We start from the raw sequence: 18917 nt of genomic DNA on the forward strand, positions 1-18917 counted from the left end.
AGTCAAATCCGTTACAGACATTGAAACAATGTCACAACACTCCCTGGTCTGCCCTAAACCGCTCGATTATAGCGTTTATTTGCTCGGTAAATCCCCGTCACCCTTCTTCCCCCCAATATGTACAGTAGCTGCAACATCCTTCATATGTTGCCCTAGAATCTATTAATACTTTTACTCTGTAAATGAAGATAAATGCACAAGACTAACAATGCTCCATAGAGAGAGGGAGAGAGACAGCATGATACTTGCAAAAAAGAGAGGAGAGAAAGAGAGGGGCAAATTAGGGTGGATAGAAAACAAGGACAGAGTGAAAGATGGATGGATTACATTAGAAGCAGAGGGGGGAACACTGGCTGGCTCTGTGAAAAACACCTTGATAAACAGGCTGCGAACACCCCCACCCCCCAGCAAGGTGTCCTCCTAATGATTCCCATCCTGCACCTGCTGAGAGAACCTGAGTCATACTTACACACCACTGCAGCTGGTACATGGAGAGAAAACCGCACAGCACAGGGTTTTTTTTTACTGAAAAACACCCACTATACCTATTCAATCAAAACATTTTATTGTAATATTTGTAAATTTTTTTAGAGAATAGAATAATTTTGAAGGTGCATATTTCATGAGAAGGTTCTGAACAGGTTACACTGCAAGTTCTTTATTTATTTAAAGGACAATTATGGTTTTAGAAAACAATAGCTATGGTTCTTTTGAGGGCATCAAATGTTTTTTACATTTTCTGAAGCAAATGTGGGCAGTGTTTGCCACAAACCTACATTGATGTGGGAGGTTATTTTGTCCATACAATGAAAGTCAAAAGACTCCAGTGTGGTTTTGGACCCAATTGACTTTCACTGTATGGACAAAAACAGTTGAGTCATTATTCAAAATGTTGTTTTCTGCACAAGACGACAGACAGACAAGTTTTTAACTATCATTTTTGGGGGAACTATCCTTTTAAATCTGATTACTTAAAAAAGTTATTGAACGCCTCTTCTCAACAAGTCGCATGATTTGAGGTATCATTCACGGGAGTTGTGCACCAAACTGCTAACCCTAAGTATGAGCAATTGTACTTGCTTCGGCAAGAATCAATAAATAGTTTGCTTATAAACATGGTTTATATAGAGAGTGACGGAAAAACTTATCTTGCATTACATCTGTACATCTTGCGAGAAACTCACATATATCAAGTGAGCGACTGAGAGACTATCTGTTTTGACTGTTTATTCCATCCTGTCTCTGAGGATTGATGGCCGCTCTGAATTCTCGTTGGGAATTTTTATCGCTCTGTAAATGTGTGGAGGCCATTTTTAACATCAGGCATGGTGCGTTTGTAAAGAGAGAGAGGTGAAAGCAATTCCCCACACTGGAGACAAGAAGCACCCAAAACAGCATAGTGAGAGTGAGTTACATTTTTTGAGTTGTTAATTCTAGTTTAGCTGAATATATTTAACTTTTAAAGCTGGGAAATCTTAATGATTTAATGAAATCTAAATTATTGTAATATGTGGTCATTTGTGATTAGTATTATTGCCGTAATTACACTGCATAACTAAAATGATGAAACCAGACTTAAGTTGAGGCAGAATTAGAAACTATAGGCTGAAACTATATCTCTAGTGGTGTTTTGGGACTGTGGTGACACTTAATGTTTTGAAAGCATGGTAACTGAAACATTGGCTGGTTACATAACTAGGACAGGCTGGTGGATCTGGGATGTCAGTGGGGACCACTCCCATCACATTCCAGGAAACCCTGTGTATTTAATCTGCTTATCCTCAGCAGCTTTGTGCCATGTGTTTGTGTGTGAGTGCATCATGTTTGTCCCAGCCATTCCTCCAAACTCAAACATCCTTCCTCTATCCTGTCAGTTCTTTCATCTCTTTATTATTAAATCTCTATAAAAATCCACTCATGGATCATCAATTCATAAACTCTTGGCCCTTCTATTTTCTTTGTTTTGCATCTTTAAATATTTCCATTATGCTCTGTGTACAGATTTAGCCCTGCTGTTAAATATTTGTATAATTTGACGTCCATTTGTGTTTAAACCAGGGCTCCGAACTGGTTCAAGGAATGAAAATAAAAACAAAAATGGAAACTAACGAAATTTTAACAGGAACATAAACAAAAGTGAAACCGAAATCAAGTTTAATTTTTCGGAACAGAAAACTTATCAAAACAAAGAAACTTATTTGAAATTACCATTAACCGGTTAATAATGTTATTTCATCGTTCTGTTTAATATTTTAATTTGTCAGTAAACCAATCGTGAATTCAAATAATACGGCCTATGCAAATGTGACATTGACATTGTGACATCCAATGTGAGTGAAATGCCAGCGCTCATCTTTCAAGTCCTCATAGGCAAGTCGCTGGCATTAGATTTTGGATCTCAGGAGTTTTTCCAAGGGTATGTCACCAACCGTTAAAGTATTCTAAAAATTAATGACAGGTAATATCCAGTGTGGTCTGTGTTTTGAAACAAGAGAAAAACGTCTCTGGTTACTGCTGTAACCACAGTTCCCTAAGAGGCGGGAATGAGACATTAGCCCCGTTTACATGCACACTTTTTTGCTATTCTGATTGAGATCGTTCTGATTGACGGATTCCGGTTGCCTGTTTACATAGGATGTTATCTAAACCAATCTGGTGTTTACATGTGCTGACGTTTTCAATCGGAATAATTTTGTGACATGCGCACACAGCTTGTCTGCCACATCTGGAAGCTCATTATTTCCCACGTTTTCAATCCTGCCAAGATGGTGCATCACTTAATCGTTGCGTTACGCCCGTTTCACACATACTCCGTTTGCAGTGCGTATGCGGTGCGTATTTTTTTCCCCGTAGCCTACCCTTGTTAACACAGGTTAGAGCTTTCACACTGCACACGTTTGCTGTCCGTCCATCCGTTTTAGTTGCGGTGCGTATACAGCAGTGCATAATGAACAACACTTGTCTCATTCGTGGAGGTGGAAAAACAAGTTATTTCTGACATGCAAGATTTATTGTATAAATATTTAAATTATGCAAAAGAAAGGGTATGAGTCTGCTGTTTTTGTCAATTTTAAGTTTCAATTTCAAATGTAGGATATGCAGTTTTAATTTAAATATTTTACCACTTGCTTGAGCAACTTAATATAGCCTATATTTAAAAGTAATGCATTTAATAATATGTTGTTTAAATTGTTTTTAAACGTGAATACGTCTATTAAAGTGTGTATATGTGTACAAAGAGAATCGCAATGCTGACAAAAAAACTTTTTTTAAATAAAAGTTGCTGATAACTTCTGGATTTGAAATAGAAATATTGAGTATGTATTTGTGGTATAGCCTACATCAGCGGCATCAGCATAGCCTATGTGAAAGCACTATTGCAACACGCACCGCACACGGAGTAAGTGTGAAACGGGCGTTAGTTGTCAGCATTAGCCGCGTTTCCACTGTCGGGCCCGGGCTTTAAACTGGTCGTGCCAGGCTAATAGCCTCGGGCCAGTAGCACCGTGCCCAAAATCTGCTGCGTTTACACTGTCGGGCCAGAAGCTCCACAGCGCTTCACTAAAACACGCCCGTAACACACCTCTCTGGAACAACGTCACACAAACCCATCATTTCACCAACAAAATGGAAGTTTTATCAGAAAACTAATCAGAAAGAAATCACTGGAAACGGCGTGATCGCAAAACAAACACGATAAGAGCGACCGTTTGCTGGCATTTCTGTTGTTTAATTGAATATTTAAACCCCAAGAATATATGTTTTACCACAGGTTTACAATAAAAAGCCATCCATTGATCATAATGAATTAATTTGTCAAAATTGCACATTAGTCACACATAAATAAAGTGGTTTACCGTTTATGACGTTTGTGAATGTCTATTTCACAAATGGAAGAGGACACTTATTCAGATCGCGTCTGTTTCTGTTTGGTAGGCTATAGTTACAGGACATATTTACATAATATTTAGAAAGAATGATAATTTCTACAAATATGCCACCAAAAATATGACCTGAGGAGCTTTAGCACTCTCTCCCAGAAGGATACAGTTATATTTTCAGTCAGAGAAAAAGAGGATAGTCCGGTATAGAGACAAGACGTAGCCTACTGACAGATAAAATTAAAACAGGATTATGATTTGTCTGATTTCTTGAAGTGTTCGTATTTACCATGTTTACCATGGTAATGGTTAGCGTGCATAGTTTTTTGCAACGGGTATAAATATTCCTACCTTATACGGTGATCAGGATCCACATCGGATCACAAACAAAGCATTATGTTAGCTGACAGAATTATCTGGCGCAAAACCAGGCATGCGCAGAAAGACGTACACTCAAAGTAATCGGATCAGCTCGTTTACATGGTGTAATCTTTCGTTTGATCGGTTCATGACAAGGTTTATTCCACCCCCTTCAATCCGACTGAAATTTCGATCGGTTTGAGCATTTTTATTCCGATTGAGGTGTTGACATGGAGCATTTTCATTCTGATTGGACTTTTAAACTGGTTATAATCGGAATACAATGCTACATGTAAACGGGGTCATTGCATCAGCTTTGACGCTGTGGGACCTCTGCAAATACTTACAGGTCTACGGGCAGTATAAAATGCGGAGGAGCGACAATTGCGTCAGAATCTAGACTGAACGCTTGCACAGCTGATCGAGTGGCGAACACTGCGGCTTACGCAATGTCTCGTTCCCGCCTGAATTAACGAATGAGGCATTTATATAGCGCTTTCATATGTATTACTGTACACCCAAAGCGCTTTACAACGACCACCAGTGTGCAGCATCCACTTGGATGATGCGACGGCAGTCACAGTACAACGGTGCCAGTACGCTCAACACACACCAGCTATAGGTGGAGAGGAGAGAGAGTGATAGAGCCAATTCAATGGATGAGATTATTAGGAGTCCAAGATTGGCAAGGGTCAATGGATGGAATTTGGCCAGGACACCAGGGTTACACCCCTACTCCTTACGAGACGTGCCATGGGATTTTTAATGACCACAGAGAGTCAGGACCTTGGTTTTTAACCTCTCATCCAAAGTACAGTAACCGGAGATGTTACCTTTCGAGAGTGATCACTTCAACATTGCGTCAGCTTTGACACTGCAGGAACTGTATACAATCCTGCCGTATGGGTTTGCGAAGATCAGCCTGAAGATACAGGTCTAAGTTACACCAACACGGAGCAGAACAGTACACAATTCAATCAATAGCAACACCTCTAGGAGTGCTCTCAGCTGATAGGTGCCAGCTCAGGTACACCAAAATTAGCATATCAGCTCAAGCGAGCGGGCTGCACTGAATACAGGGCAGAACACCAACAGTTAGCGCATATGAATGTACATGGGCATACACAGTGTCAACAGCCGAAGCTGTAACAAACTGTGACCAGAAGCAGTCTTAGCAAGAAAACCCAAGCAATAAGTGAGGTTATTCACTTACCGAAAGCATTTGAGACGCCAAGGACGGCACATCCAACTTGTAAAACCTGGCGAAAGTGTTCTTTGAAGACCAGCCAGCCCCGAAACATATATCCCAAACATACATGCCTTTAGACCAGGCCCTTGAAGAGGCGATAGCCCTCGTCGAGTGAGCTCTGATGCTGAGAGGGCATACCTGTCCCTGGCTCGCTTAAGCCAAAGCGATAGCCTCCACTATCCTGTGAGAAAGCCTCTGCTTCCTTTAGTACAGCCAATGTAGCACACAAAGAGCTGGTCCGACTGTCGAAAAGCGGCCGAGCGGACTATGTAACTCCACAAAGCCCTGACAGGGCAAACAGCTCTCTGAGCGTCAGCATCCTGAGAGGTTGACTGCTAAGAAGACAAGGCGGGTAGAGAAATGACCTGTGTTTTAAAAGAAGTAGAAAGAGACTTAGGCACGTAACCCTGTCTCGGCCAGAGAGTGACACTGTAGTCACCGGGTCCGAAGCGAATTCAATCGCTGTCCTCCGAGAACGCATGTAAATCTCCTATGCACTTAGCCGAAGCAAGGGCGAGAAGCAAAGCAGTTTTGAGAGAAAGCTCCCTAACAGCTATAGTTGCCAAGGGTGAGAACGAGGGTATATCAAGCATATCAAGCACATGGGAAGGCAGGGTGCCTAGGCCCTCTAAGACCCCTGAAGCAGCCAAGCATGAAGGCTCCACAACTCCGGGCTGGGAAGTTGGCATCTTGCTGTTCACTTGAGATAGCAGGTCTCTCCTGAGGGGAAGAATAAAGGAGCATCTTACAGTCAGAGTCCTTCAGGTCAGCTAGGGTTAACCAGAGGTGCCGGTGAAGGACCACCATGAATCCCATATATCGGCCAATGGCTTGAGAGGAGTGCTTTGTTGCCATCAGCGCGACGTCCATCGCCAAGCACGTCTTTCACAGCTTTCACAGCTATACAGCCACTGTCCAGGGACTAAGGAGCTTAGGTTTAGTCCCACCCAAGTCAAAAAGCACTAAGAGTAGATGGTGTATTTTTTTACTTTTGGATTTATTATTATTTGTTGTGTTGAATTTATGTTTATAAAAAAGATGCAGCAGAGTGTGAGGTCATATAACAACTGTGGCAGGATCTGTAGTGAGTCTAGTGCAGGGGTCTACCATGTTGCTTGCAATCTACTAGTTGCTCATGGCCTGATTGGCGGTAGCTCGCCAAGACGTACTTTTTATCCAATCAGAGTGAGCTACAGGTGTCAAGTCAAGTCAAGTCACCTTTATTTATATAGCGCTTAATACAATACAGCTTGTTTCAAAGCAGCTTCACAGTGATAACAGGAAAATTATGCGTTTCGGCTGTTGTTCAGCTGAAGTTCAGTATTGATTCAGTTCCGTTGTAAAGATCATAAATTATTAAATTAGTTATAAATAATAATACATTTAAAGCTACAGTATGTAAGATTTTTGTAATAAAATATCCAAAAATCATTTGCACAGTGTGATTACTGCAGTTGTGTACTTACAATATCCCAAAAGTTCAGCACAGTCAGATCAATAATATTGTTGAATATTAAGTGTCCCTAAACTAAGCAAGCCAGAGGTGACAGTGGCAAGGAACCCAAACTCCATCAGGTGACAGAATGGAGAAAAAAAACCTTAGGAGAAACCAGGCTCAGTCAGGGGGTCAGTTCTGCTCTGGCCAACGAACGAGAACAGTGTGATTTATGATTCATGCTGGATAACAATTCAGATCGGGATTCAAATATTTATCCAGTTCCTTTTGCTTGAAGATCGGATTCATTACGCCAGTATGGAGCCGAAGCTGGCCATAGGGTCTGTACGGAGGACCTGTTTGGTTCTTGTGGTCTTTGCTGAGGATCTGTGCCAATGACAGTCAGGTCGACGAGGCCTTCACAGGATTTTCTAGTAGAGCTGACATTCAGGGCTACATTTCGGTCATGTCTAGGTGCAGGTGTCCCGCCACTCTAGTGCAAACCAAGTGTTTATTTGACATATTGGCTGTGAGGTTAATTTTATATATTTATGAACATGCAGATGTAATTATAATATAACAGAATAACAACCAACAATAGAAAAAAATCCATCGGGAAGTCAAAGTTTCAATCAAGCACGTCATCACGCTTATACAGCTACAAGGCAGTATTAGCTAAAATACCATGTTTGCATCAGGATGAGTAAAGACATCTTTCAGGCAAAGAAAAGAAAAAGAAAAAACGTTATTTTCATGATTAATGGGAGAGGAAGTTTTTCTTTACAAATATAGGCGAAAGATGTGTGTGCATTATTTGCGGTGCTAGCAACAGTAGAAGCTAGCAACAGTAAACAGTAAAATATCATTCAAGATGGCGCCGCGGATGGCCGCCTCTGTGTGGAGCTCTCCAGTTGTTTTACTGTTTAGTTTGTCTTGTTTTTAGGTTTTTTTTAATATATATACAGGGATTTTCTACCAGGGATGAACTGCTAAACATTCTGCAGTACACACCATCCAATCTTCTACCGGTTTTTGATTATTCAGATGTTTTGCTGGACATTGTAGTTAGAGGAGTAGCGGCAATGCTCAAGCTTTCCAAGATGCGCAAGCGTTGGAAGAGAGCCGACGCGTTAGTCAAGTTCCGACAGCACCGCTTTGGAACTTCGCTGCCTAGTATTCATCTAGCGAGTCTCCACTCCCTCCCCAAAAAAATGGACGAACTTCTTCTCCTCTCCCGAACACACAAAGAAGTCTGTCCCGATCTAGAAGTGCTCTTTATTAACTGTAAACCCATCTACTTGCCGCGGGAGTTTTCATCGTTCATTCTCGTAAGTTTTGACATCCTTGCGCAAGCATGTGTGAGTTCATGTGTGGCTGATCAGATCACAGACACAGAGCAACAACACTCAGACTCTCTTAGTATTATTCTTGTGGACTTAAATCAAGCAAACCTCACCCGCAAACTGCCAAAATACAGACAACACATTACATGCCCCACTAAAATCAGAAATATTTTGGACCACTGCTACACCACAATAAAAGATGCGTATCGCTCTGTCCCTAGAGCAGCTTGAGGACTCCATGATCACTGTCTTGTTCATATTCATCTGACTTACTGGCATAAACTTAAATCTGCTAAGACTGTAGTAAAGACTGTCAAGAGATAGACCAACGAAGCAGAACGGGAATTACAAGCCTGTTTCAAGTGCACTGACTGGAGTGTTTTTGAAGCTGCATGCCGCCACCAGTCTGGATGAGCTCATAGATTCTGTCCCATCATACATCAGTTTCTGTTAGGATATGTGCATTCCTACCATGACTTATTTATCATACAACAACAACAAATCATGGTTCACAGCGAAACTGAGACGCTTGGACGGCTGAGTAAGGCCTGAAAGACATTACAAACTACAAGACACCATCCCCCAACTCTGCAGGGAATCAACAACTGGCCAATGACCTGAATGAGTTTTACCTCAGATTTGAAGATCTCAGTCTTACATCTCACACCCACTCTGATGATCTCTCTACACAACCATCAACACCTCCAGCAAACCCACTCTTCCCCTCCAGCACTTCGGGTCTGTGAAGAGAATGTGTCAGAAGACAAGGAAAGCAGACGGTCCAGACGGTGTTTCACCAGCCTGTCTAAAAAATGTAAGCTTTCCAGCTGGCTTTCATTTTCTCACAGATCCTTTAACAAATCATTGGAGCTGTGTGAAGCCCCTTCCTGCTTGAAACGCCATCAACCCCATCCCCCCAAAGAAAAACAAAATCACAAGACCTAATGACTACAGACCTGTTGCAAAACTGTAGAGATGCTTGTGGACTTTAGGAGAAACCCCCCAGCACTCTCCCAACTCGCCATCAAGAGCAGCACTTTGGCAGCAGTGGAGTCATTCAGGTTCCTGGGCTATATTCCATTTCTCAGGACCTGAAGTTGGACAATTACATAGACTCCATTGTGAAAAAGTCCAGCAGTGGTTGTATTTCCCTCGCCAGCTGAGGAAGTTCAACTTGTCACAGGCACTGCTGATGCAGTTCTACTCAGCTGTCATTGAGTCTGTTCTTTGCACTTCAGTACCTGTCTGGTTTGGCTCAGCTACTAAATCAGACATCGGAAGACTACAGAGGACGGTTCGGACTGCTGAGAGGATTATTAGTGGTCCCCTGCCCACCCTCCAAGAACTATATACATCCAGAGTGAGAAAAGGGACTCAGAAAACCACTCTGCACATCTCCCATCCAAGCCACTTTCTCTTTGAACTTTGCTGTCTGGCCAACCCTACAGAGCACTAAGCACCAGAACAGCCAAGCACAAGAAAAGTTTCTTCCCCCTGCAGGCAATCTACCTCATGAACAGTTAAATGTTCTCCCCTTTGTGCAATGATAAATATGTGCAATTATATAATCAATTATATTTAATTGATAATACCCTACCTCTCTTATATATATATATATATATATATATATATACAAAATATATCACCAAAACCGAATTCCTTTTGTGTGCAAACATACTTGGCAATAAAGCTCTTTCTGATTCTGATTGTTATAACCTATGAACCATTTAGAGATAAATAAGGTACAAAGATGTTTCTTTGAGGATACTGCCCCAGTAACAAGATGTACCCTTACAGGTACAATGTTTGTACATAATGAGGGTATTGAAAACAAGAGATGACTGAAAGCCCCTCATAGCATACATTTTGCATTTCACTTTTATCATGTGCTGTTGTCAAGGACAATTAGTTGACTAATGCATATGACTACTAAAAAATATTGCTTCTCCAGTATTTCCACAAGAGAATAGCAGTAGAAAAGTTTATTTTGGATATTCTGAATACATGTATACAAGGATGTTTCAATGGCTGTGGAACATGTAAATCTCTTCTTTTTTTTTGGAATTGAGGCTTTACCAAAATATGGATAATCACAAAAATGATGTGCATGTAAGCATGGTCAATAAGAGAAGCAAGAGAGGGAGCGTTAGGGGAGATGGAAGAATGGAATACAGGAGGTGCCGAATGGTATGCATCTGGCCCCGAGGTGGAGTGAGCAGGGCCTGGTTTGTGCTGATAGTGTGAAATAACATCCCACATCCACACGTATTAGAACGAGAGAGAGAGGATGGGATGGAAAAGCCAGTCCAGACCAGATCAAAGCTTCCAGAGCCAGCAGGACCAGAGCGCAGACACACAGTCTCAACCATGTCCTTAAGGAGAGCAACTCCATCCCCAATCTTTCCCACTCGCTCTCTACTTCCTTACTCTCCCTTCTCTCAGCCTCACTCCTGATAGTTTTACTCAAAGCGTGACTATCTCCAGCAAACAGAGCTTCCAATGGATTAGGACAGAGTGAGAGAGAGGGACAGAATAAGAGAGAAAGTAAACGAGAGGTATAGATGTACAGGGCGCTATGAAATGCATCATGCTGCTGCTGCCCTCTGGTGACTCTTGTTACAGCATCACAGCTGAGTGGCACCTGCATAAATCAACGAGATGGATGACTCAACGTGTCGTTCATTTGATTTAGATTATTCTTTTTTTTTTTAATGATTCATCAGTGACTCTAATCATCAGGACTCTTGGGGCCGACAGATTATCTGATGGGTTCCGAATTGGTTTATTTGGCAAGTGTGACGGGCATCTGGTGCACTAAGGAAATGGCACTGATGTGCAGTAATTAGAAAGCCTGTGATTTCTCCTGCGAGTTCCATCAGCGTTTGTATTCCCTCACTTTATGCTGCTGCCACTAAGGAGGGAGAGAATGACAAGCCTCTGGGAAACTAATCAAGAAACTAGGGAAAGAGACTTACTGGAATTTGAGAAAATCTGGACATGTGTGTGTGTGTATGCGTGTGCCTGTTACCAACTGTCATAACAAAGTTGCACCTGTATGTAAAGGAGATTTGCTGTAAGGAGTTTTCTCTAATCAAACTGAATGTGATAATTAATTGCCGAATGAAAATGTTGTGAAACTGCAGTTCATTCCACACTCAGTCCTTCCTTACAAGAGCCCAAGGCTCCTAATTAAAACCTTGTTAAAAAAAGACATTCTGTCTCCTGCCAGCCCATTAGAAAGACCCTGCTGTCTGTCCAAACTCAGATTAAGGTCACATGTACTCCCTTAGTTCACAACAAATTCTGTTTTCAAAAATCTTGACTAGGGTTCCCAGCAGAGACTCATAAATTAAGATACAGCTGTTGTAGGTGTGCTTGTCAGTAACAAAATGATTGACTCAAGGAAAGACCACAGTATCATAATTTTCCTTTAATATTTTCAGCGTGGTCTGCATTTGGATCGTTTAGCTCTGCAGTTGATCATTTTAAAGCTTGACCCGATTTGTGCCTACTGTTTAATCTATATCACATACTAAGACATATAGTTAGTGCCCTCAGCTGCAAAGCCATCAGTTCCCCTCCAGAGTTGTTTGAGGGATTCTCACTGCATTTACATGCTCAAGAATATACCATTTATTATCAGACTGTGCACGTATTCTGCTTATGTACAGTATGTCATGTAAACCCATTAAACCAATTGGCATAACCGGACTATGCCCAAATTTTGGCTTCTATTATTGTGAATAAGACTGGATTAATTAGAACTTTGGTCATGTAAATACCCTTTCTTAATATCTTCTGTAACAGAATGTTTATTCAATCTGTAGATGTAACAGTAGTTGTAAATAACTGAGCTGTCAAAACATTTACACGAAGAGGAGTTTCAATTTGTTAATTTTTTTTAATTTCTTTTTTTTAATTTTTTTATCTCAGATCTGATAAACAGTGTTAGCATAAAATTGACAGTTACCATTTTCAATCCAAAAATGTAGCAGACCAAGAGCAACTCAACTGTTGTTGGAGAGTTTTTGTGGCATTGGATTGCTTTTGCCATTACATAGTTTCTGGCATTGACTGAATTTTCATGTCTAGAGGGACATGAATATCTTAAACTGATACAGAATCAGAGTTTCAGTACAGTTAACAAGACCAGTGAATGATGAAAGAGAAGAGAAAGTGTAAGCTCTACAGAGTTCCTCAGCTTAGATTTAAATCCTTTTAACAAGATTTCTCTTATCTGGTTACTGTCTTGGTTATGGAAAAAAATTCATCGAATGTGTGTGTGTGTGTGTGTGTCTATAAGTATGTGTGCTTGTTCATTAGGATTCATAATGCATTACTGTTTTGATACCAGGATGTGTGTGCAGCATACATTCCTCTGATTTAGATTTATAGTTGAATTTATTTTCATTCTCTCGTGTTTTATTTGACTTAATATACTTTAATTATGCTTTACACAAATCGTTACAAATTGTTTTATTTGTACATTTTATTTACATGTAAGAACCTTATTTATATCCAACAAATATCATCAGGGCATGACATTCGTCCTGTTGTGGTCCTTGGCCCCCCTTTATTTGGTAATGCATACTCTGTTACAATTCAATCCAGATTCTGCTAGACTCTAGAGAATCCACTGACCTGGGTTCTCACAGCCTCTGATAAATCCTCTCTCATATTTGTTATGGCAATTAAATTGCAAAGTGATAGGAGAGAGGGAGGGTGAAAGTGAGTGAGACAAAGAAAGGAAAGGAAAGACAGAATGGGAAATGAGGTGAAGGTCCCCACTGAGTGAATCTCCTTTTTCTCTCCTTTGAGAAAAAAGCCCCAACATTCGTAGGAAAAGATCCTAAGAGGCTTACAGCTGTCATTCAAATGATATTGAGAGAAAAAGAGAATTAGACACGGAGAGGGGGGTGACGAGTTTGAAGACAGTGGGGAAAAAAAAGGGGGAAGAGAATTTGCGTTGGAGGGAAAGATCTGAGAAGTGGAGCACTCGGCATGATCTGCGAATCGGCGCCACCCTCAGGGGAAATGCTCCAGGCATAGTTCAGCTAAAATTAAATTGTTTACTCTCATATTGTTTCAAACATATATTGTTTGCCTCTAATGTGTAACACAAAAGAAGGTATTTATCAAAATGTTCACACTGCTCTTTTTCATACAATGAGACCATGGCTTCTGGAGACCTCAAATATAGTTATTGGATTGTATGGACTTTTTTGTAATGATTTAAGAATGTTTTTGCTTTTTGGAGCTTCACAGCCCCTGGCCATCTTCTACGTTCGCTATATGGAAAAGAGCAAGGGTAAAAACAACAACTTTGGAATGATATGCTGGTGAGTAACGATATTTTGTAGTGTACTGTTCCTTTAAATAATATCAAGGTTGTTTGTTGCTTGTTGCTTGACTCACTCTCCTCTAATAACCCGGAGCTCCGGAGAACACAGACAGACTGAGACCCCTATGGTGTGATGTGGAGCAAGACCGTCAATTGACTAAAAAAAATCAATCTAGCACATATATTAAATGTAATGAGCGAGGGAGGGCAGATAAACAACTTTCTCATTCATTATAAATGATTATCTTTTTCATTTGCTGGGCCATTGTTAAGCTAGCATGTTTTGCCATCATTATACCCCTCTTAAGTCTGTTTGAACTTTTTTTTGGGGGGGGGGGGGGGGTATGAGGTCATAAACTCTTTGAACAAGATAGCAGTGCCCTTATCTGTCACGCATATGTATATATCTCACACCCTGTCTGGTGTCACATTCAGCTCTGGGTTCATTATTGAAATTCTAGTGATCTTGAGCAAATGATTAGCCTAGCAACAAGACAATACTTTTACAAAATGCAGTATATATACTTTTTTTTGTATGGATTAGTTTGATAATATATGTAGATAGTATAACATGTCATCTACTCTTTTAAATGTTCTCTCTTGTCTCTTGCCCATTTGTTGTTCTTCCGATAATTTAATTTCATTGCTTTAATTAGGACTGCTAAGGTTCAAGCATCTAGGTGCCATATGGTCTATTTTCTTCTACAGGCAGTAGTCATAACAACTGCTGCGAATCACAAGATGGCGACAATGAGTTATTCTAACATGCACTCATCAGTGAAAGAGGTGAAAATAGTGGTTAAGTATTCTGCTCAGTTAGTCTGTATACAAAAAAATATTTGACTGGTCAATGACCCAATTGTCTAATAGTCCACAAGTGTGTTCCAGACAGCAATAACTATATTATTTTCTGGAACAACTGGTAATTCATTGTTTGTTTATTAACAACTGATTATTATTATTATTATTTATATTATTATATTTTATATTTTGTTATATTTTTTTTGTTCCACAGGCCAAATAAAGTAATACAGGTTTTAAACGAGGGTGAGTAAATACTGCTGTTCCTTCCATTTGATATTTGAGACCATTTTTTTAAATATAATTTTATTAATATATAGTTAAATTCCTATCAATTTTATTTGACTAACAACACACCAGTATTATGAATGATAGCCTGTCATATTCACTAGAGGGCGACATTTAACCATATATGTTCTATAATATATTTTGTTGTTCAAATGGGTTTCAGTTCACCTCTGTTTAGACTAGTTTGTAATCCAATATCCATATATATATGTATGTAGGGGTGAGGAATGAAAGGAACATAAATAATTAGTTGTTCTGGGTATTTATGTCTGTGTCATGTTTTTTCTCATGAAAGACAGAATTTAATTATAGCCTAATTAATAAAGAATAAATCATTTCTAGGCTATATGATAAAGTAAATTTCTACTCGACAGGAAGTTCTGTCATTTAGAATGTCAATATGAAAAATAAGATATAACCATGCTTGTTGGTTAAGTGCAGCATAGTAATACCACATACATGTATCATGGTTTCTATCAGTATATTTGCTAGCGTTTAGTGCACATACCATGGTGCATGAATTTGGTTATAATTCATTCCCAAAGTATAGGCTAAACTACATTACTATGGTATACTACAATACATTGTGGCACCACCTTTCTGAATTTCTCTCACACAGACCTAGATACAATTTGATCAAATCCCGACCAGTAGTGCATCAGTGCATCTGCCACGTCACAGTGAGCTCATGATGCAAGATGAAAAGAGGACTGTTTCACTTTGACGTTATTCCTGACGTCATGCCGATGCAGATCCTCAAGGCAGGAGAAATGTTTCCCCGTAGAGGCGCATGTCCCAATCATGTTGATTGATTAATTAGAGCTGGATGAGAGTACTTAAAGCAGCAGCACGGAATGTAAATTCAGTACAGACAAAGCGTCAGTATGTGAAAACGTGAACATAAGGGATGCAACAGCCACCGGAGGTAGTGCTAAGAATTGCAATCAATCTGCAGTAGCTGTTAAATGTGAGTGTGGCAAGCTGTTTTTACATTTATTTCTTAAAACACGTGTCAAACTCTGCTCCTGGAGGGCCACTGTAGCTCTAGCCAGCTCCAAAACACCTGCCTGGAAGTTTCTAGTAATTCTGAAGACCTTGATTATCGGGTCCAGGTGTATTTAATTACATTTGGAGCTAAACTCTTATTACTTATTGCTTAATTACTAGTAAATAAACTAATAATGCCTTGTATCTTTCTTTTTCAGTTTAATCTATTAATTAGATACTAGTATTTGTTAATTTGCTACTAGTCACAATCCCAAAAGTTACAAGTAACAGCTAGCAACCATTGGTATGTTTTATGTGATTTAATTGAAAAGAGGTACCAGTTTTATCGTGCAACAAAAAGGGGCTGTCTGTGCTCTCAAATCACCCTGAAAACATAACGTCAAAGCAAACAAAGCCTGTGTCCCAATTGGCCTACTTATACTATGCTCTAAAGGTATGTACTGTTTTTTTGAAGCAAAAGTACATACTTTTGAGTGTGTAGCTGAAGAGTAGGCAAGCTTTCCGACATATACTACTTCGTCATAATTACATCTTTAATGGACAGCTCTGTAGCTTAGTTACGTGCATCCCGTCACTGTTTAAACTGCCCTGTCAATCATCTCATCACAGTTAAAAAATCCACATTCAGTTAAATTTAATTTCCTGTTGTTTCGGAGAGAAATGTAGCTTGTTTATCTGCCGGTCGTTGGTCTTTATGTTAATGACCAAATCATTACAAAAGTTCACAATGCTGTTGCAGATGAAATATAATGTGGATAACATTAAATAAATATATTTGCGTCAGGATATATACTGATAACTAATCACTCAAACCCCTTTATCTAAACATCTCTACATAACCGTCGGACTCGCGCATCCACCATATTTGTAGTTTTTGAACATTTTTTATTCGTGTTTGTAGTTTTAATCGAATCCTCGTCCAACACGCAATGGGTTGTGGGCAATATTAGCCGTTAGAGTGTGCACAGATCTGTACTTCGGATTCTAACCAGAAAAAATAGATAATCCGGAATACTCTTTTCAACACACTACCATTTGGGACATCTATTCTAATTTCAAATTCTATTTAGGATGGATGCGAATTGCGACACAGCGCAAGTCTCTATGTTAAACAGAAACTAAGCATTCTTAGCTGGTTAATGAAACAACCTCCAAGCATAAATACTGACTGTGCAAGTAATCATTTAAAGGTGCCATAGAATGGATTATTTTATTATTTTATAATGTTTCCTGGGGTGCCCTTATAATGTTAGTATGTTTTTTAGATCAAAATTTGTTATAATTTAGAAATAAAAGGCATATTTCCTAGCCTGATTTCATCCATTGATTTGAACACTCTGTTTGAAGGGGCGTGTCTGCTGTGAGACTTCAGTGTAAACGCCCACTGCTGTGATTGGCTGACATGCTTGCATATGAAATATCTGGCATTACATGTAGAGCTATCTGGAAAACTTTTACTATTACAGCTTTTATATGTTTTTACTATTACAGCTATCGGGATTAACGAATCATGAGAAGTTTTTTAAGTATTTAGATCTATTCCCATCACATAAAAGGTTTCAGTGATGAGCACTGAGCAGATGACAGCCTGTTGATCGCGTGAATGAAGATCTTATCACTGCAACGCGATATACTGATGCATAAACAGTGTTGAACGACTTTGAAAGAAAGATTATCTGTCTGAATTTGAACAATTACACATCAGAAATTCACATAACCCACTGGTTCTCCAGAGGCTCGGATGAAGGAGCAAAAAAATATTTTTGTGTTCATTTGTACAACCAAACACTGAGCAACTGCCATGCTTCGTTCGCTCGTTTGCAAGCCATGATGTCTCTCGAGGAAAAAACAATATCGCGCTGGATCTAGATAACACAATGTAAATTATCGTTAATAAAATCCCTACTTGCCGCTTGCGGGAATATAACGTTAGTTGAAATTGCCCCCTTCGTCCGTTTGAGACGCCGAGAGAAGCCTGGCTGCTTGATATTGTTGTAACAGTCCGTGGTGAAATGGGCAGAGCAACTAAACAACTTCGAATTAAACTGTAGCGGTATCCGATTATAGATAGATAGATTATAGATAGATCTTGTTTCTTCACCTGCAGAACTTCCGATGATTCGGCTGTGCAGTTTCGCCTGGCACTGAGCATGGGCTGGCATATGCAAATTTTTAGAGGCGTACATATTAATGATCCCATCGGTTTCGTCACAGTTGGTGTTATGTGGAGATTCGCCCGTTTTTCAGGGGTGTTTTTCAAAAACGAGATTTAAATAAGAAAGAGAAAACTATGGTGTTTGAGACTCACTGTATGTCATGTCCATGTACTGAACTCTTGTTATTTAACTATGCCAAGATAAATTCAATTTCACATTCTATGGCACCTTTAATGTTTTTTCAACATTTTCTTACGACCGTAAATTCTTTTGACAACATACATCATGAAATATAATCATATCTGGGTAACAAGTGAATTGTAGCTACAATTAGCATCAGGCTACACATGACAATACTTCAATTTTACTCAAAACTCACTTTAAACCACCATTAAGTGTTTGTAATAACTTCTGATTGCAATCTAATGTGGTTTTTGGTGATATGATGTATGTTGAGGCAGAAATATGTTGTTTGTAGCATTTTAGAATAAGCTAATAGCTACACCTGCTTTAAATTTCTAATGTAAACATCCTTTATTCTTATAAAAATATTCTGAATCTCATACAAATCATATGCTGCCATATTTGTATGTTTATTAGATTCATGTTTGGAAATAATTAACTAACTAAATAATTTAAATATCCCCAAACATTCACAAAGTGACACACATGCTAAGTCAAAATTTTAAGGAGAAAATACGCAATTGACCGTTCGCAAAGACCTGCCCCTTTTAGTTACTGTTGCTATGTCTGACAAGCCACGCCGCTCTCACGGCGCACCATGCTCTCACACAGTGAAAAATACATCGCGGAGCAGAGAGGACACTGACAACGCGCTAACAGACAGGACAGACCACGTTACTTTTAATATGAAACAGAGTCTCAACTTTCAAATTTGGTCAATTTTTAAAGAAATTTAAACAGTAAATACCGTTTTGTGGCTCTTTAATGTGTCTGACAGATCGCTGTAGACTCTCTGTTAAAGCTGCTCGTGAACCGATCATCTCTTCCTTCTAGTTAATTTATAGTATCAAATAAACATCAATGAACGTGCT

Source organism: Abramis brama (genome assembly GCF_963993115.1).
Source record: "Abramis brama genome assembly, chromosome: 25".
NCBI lineage: Eukaryota > Metazoa > Chordata > Actinopteri > Cypriniformes > Leuciscidae > Abramis > Abramis brama.